At 40.5% G+C, this 3,864-nt stretch overlaps 1 pseudogene; it reads left to right on the top strand.

Moving 5' to 3' along the window:
- The first annotated feature begins 298 nt into the window (after positions 1–298).
- Positions 299–3,459, top strand: LOC107507583 (annotated as a pseudogene).
- Positions 3,460–3,864: the final 405 nt, after the last annotated feature.

Genomic DNA, 3,864 nt, shown 5'->3' with positions numbered 1-3,864 from the left:
GACACTCACTGGTGTATGAAGTGTACTCCCCAGTTAAGCCTTGTGATATCAAAGTTGCTTTTAATAGTTTACCTTTTTAGGCACACCCATTTTTCTGCAGTGGGAATATTATCTACGTGTCCATGGAAAATCTATTTCCTGATACTTAATTCATAATTGATTTTAAATGGTCCTGAAAAGAACTTTCATTTTATTTTTTAAATTAAAAATCACTTTTTGGAGGAATTGAATTTATTGAGGTTGGCCCTCCTTGTCCCTAACATAAAACACAATATGATAGTTACCACATGGGAGGGATATGGGAGGGGCTGTGTGGAAAAGGTAAAGGAATTAAGAAGTACAAATTGGTAGTTACAAAATGGTCACAGGGATGTAAAGTACAGCATGGGGAATAGAAGTAATAATACTGTAATAACTGTAGATAGTGCCAGGTGGGTACTAGCCTAATTGGGGGCATCACTGTGTGAATTATATAAATGCTTAACCACTATGCTGTACACCTAAAACTAATATAACATAATATTGAATGTCAACTGTAATAATAATAATAATAATATAAAAAAGTATGAAAGAATGGTCGATTTCAATTGGGAGTTAGGGAGTATTGCTCATTTTCTGCCCAGAATCCATAAATACATTTTCTGATAAGTGTGTCCTGATTTTTCTCTGAGTTGCCATCTCTCCCCCACTTTCAGTCCATTGTGCTTCTAGCACAGTTGACTCTATCACTGTTCCCTCCAGCAGTGGCCATGTGACCAGGCCTGGCCAATCAGATTCTCACATCTTTCAAACCACTGGGGTGTTGTCATATGACCCAAGCCAAGCCAATCATGCCCTATGTTCTAATTCTGGGACTTTGGCTTAAACGGTCAGAGAAGAGGCACTGTTTTCCTTTCCTGTTGAACCCGGAGCTCTGAGAATATAGGCCTAGTTTTTCTAGAAGACGTCTTGTCACTGGGGGAGACTACCTGCAACAAACCGAGCCAGCACAGAGGAATGTAGACATGGGAGAAAGAGAGAGACATGGCCCTGATGACATGGTTTGAGCTCTGGATCCAGTGATAACCAAAGCCAAACTACCCCTGCGACTTAGATTTTCATGAGCTAATTTCTCATTTTGTTTGTACTTTCAAATTGAAATTTCTTTCACCAATAGCCAAAAGGTTTTCATTAAGAAATGGTGTTGGGAGAGCACACCTCCTTTTTGAAAACGAAATAAGAATCTTCTTGTAGATTAAAGAAAGGTGGAGCAGGGAATCAAAGCCTCTTTTTAATAGAAACATATTTTGTATAGGTGGAGGGGGAAGGCAGGGGCTTGTAGGTATTTTGAGAGTGGGGAAAGATGCTGTGTCTGAGTGTTGATGCTGAAAGGGTCACTTTTCTTGACAAAATGGACTCTCTCTTTTCTGATGAGAATTATGCCATTGCCCATGCCTTCCTATTTAGTTTTGAACAGCCAAGAAGTTCTCTTGTTGTGCACTTTGTGGCCAGCACATTTTAGTTCTCTCCAGCTCAGTTTGATGAGCACATATCAAAGGCCCATTTTATGCCAGACCCTGTCAGAGACGTTGGGAATACATAAGGCGTTTCTGTGGAGAAAAACATACTTAATATACAGTTGACCCTTGAACAATATGGCTTTGAACTGTACATGTCTACTTATATGTGGAATTTTTTCCTATAAATACTGTCAGTGTATTTTCTTTATGATTCTCTTAATCACATTTTCTTTTCTCTAGCTTACTTATTGTAAGAATACAATATATCATACATATAACATACAAAATATGTGTTCATACACTTTATGTTATCAGTAAGTCTTTAGGTCAACAAGAGGCTATTAATACAGTTTTTGGAGAGTCAAAAGTTAAATGCAGATTTTTGACTTCACGGGGTTTGGCGCCCTTAACCCCTGCATTCAAGGGTCAACTGTATAATTAAAATACAAGATATCAAGTGGCATGACACCAGCAAGGAGGAGCTCAAGAAGGCCTGTGGAAAGCTGGCCCTGAAATGGGACCTGGATAAATATATCTGGATAATGCTGCAGGAGCAGCTGAATGATTTAAATGAATCCAAACAGCATTTATTATATCGAGTGGCCTTAAGGAAAGAGCATGGTCTGATAATCACAGAGGAGGCGCTGTTTAAAGGTGAGCTTGAAGAATATCAAGATGACAGTTCAGATTTGCTTCACTATTTCACCATTACCAGTTCCTCTGGTTATGGAGGTCATGAAAAGGCTTTCAGATGATGTATCATAATGTTTTTGAAATGACTGTGAAGGAAGAACTAGAATCTGTGTTAGAAGAAAATGTTGCAGACTCCAAGGGTGACTACGACTCAGAAGTCTATCCTTTCTACCTTACTTGGCAGAGCTTCTGCATTCAAAAGAACTTTGCTTGGGATAAAGAATATGATACAAGACAAGCTTCCAACCGCTGGGAGAAACAAGCCATGGAGAAAGAAAAAGACTGACAACAGAGCAAGGAAAGAGAAGAATGGGTTTGTTTGTCAGCTGGTAGCTTTTATTAAAAAAAAGAGAGAGAGATAAAAGAGTGCAAGCAGGATGAGAGAAGGCAAGGGAAAGCAAAGAGACGAGGCAGCAGCAGCAGGTGAAGCAGGCAAAACGCGGGGAACAGTACAACGCACAGAGTTGGGTGGCGGTGGCTGATCTGGAGAAGGAGCTCGGGGAGATGGAGGCTCAGTGGTATGAGAAGGAGTTTGGAGACGGAGCAGATGAAGATGAAATGGGGGAACACGAGCTCAGAGATGGGCAGCACGTTAAAGAGAGTGCTGAGACCAAGGATGCACAGGTTTCTGATGGCCTGTACCATCCCTGTGACAAAAGCAAGACGGAAAAGGCTATGCGGAATCATGAAAGATCAAAGAAGAATCGAGAGGTGAAAACGGCAGTTGGAAGGGGGTGAGGAAAATTTTCAGGATCTCAGGTGGATAAAAATGCGTTGGATGCCATTTCTGAGGAAGAAATTGAGGATGCACATAAACAGAAGATTTCTTAAAAAACAAGAAAAACAGAAACCAACACAGAGTCATGATAATGTCAGCGGAAGGAGTGAAGGTTGATCCAGAAGATACCAACTTAAGTCAAGACAGCGCTCACGAACTGGAAGATAGTCCTCAGGAAAATGTCAGTGTCATGAAGACTGTTGAACTGCGTGGTGACCCAAAAAGTGAAGCCGAAAGTATTCCTCAACCCGAAGGAAGGAAAACCAAAGAGACAATCTGTCAAAGTACCTGCCGAACCACAGTCAATGAATGATCTTTTCAGCTCTGTCACCTGCCATAGTGAATTTCCATCCTGGAATATGCTTTAACCATCTAAAGGCCACAGGTCATGCAAGAGCACCTTCATCATCTTTCAGTTGTGTGACAAGTCATCGAAGCAAGGAAGAGAAACGTAAAAACCGACATTCTGTTAACAGTTTTCCTTTCTGATGGTCTCTAGATTTTGAAACCAAAAACTGAACTGAAATCATCTAAGGAGTTAAAGTTTCAGAGATCTGCAATTTATTGCATTGGGGAAGACTATTTTTTATCTTGTAAAAACATTAATTTTGTTTAATATACATTTTTAAACATTTCAATTAGTGATTGAATTGTACATTTGCCATCTGAATTGACTTGACTATCTCAAAACAGGTAAGTATTGTAAAGTATGTATTCTGAAGCCCTAACACCCAATATGACTGGAGATAGAATCTCAAGGAGGTAGTTAGGGTTAAAAGACATCCTAAGGGAGGGGCCCGAATCCAAGAGGACAGGTGTCTTCGTAAGAGGAGGAAGAGTCACTAGAGGTCTCTCGCTGTGCACACACAGAGGGAAGGCCACATGAGGGCACAG

Source organism: Rousettus aegyptiacus, unplaced genomic scaffold (assembly GCF_014176215.1).
Source record: "Rousettus aegyptiacus isolate mRouAeg1 unplaced genomic scaffold, mRouAeg1.p scaffold_m13_p_8, whole genome shotgun sequence".
NCBI classification, from domain to species: Eukaryota; Metazoa; Chordata; class Mammalia; order Chiroptera; family Pteropodidae; genus Rousettus; species Rousettus aegyptiacus.
The sequence above is the reverse complement of the archived record's forward strand: the minus strand, read 5'-3'. Positions and strand labels throughout refer to the sequence as shown.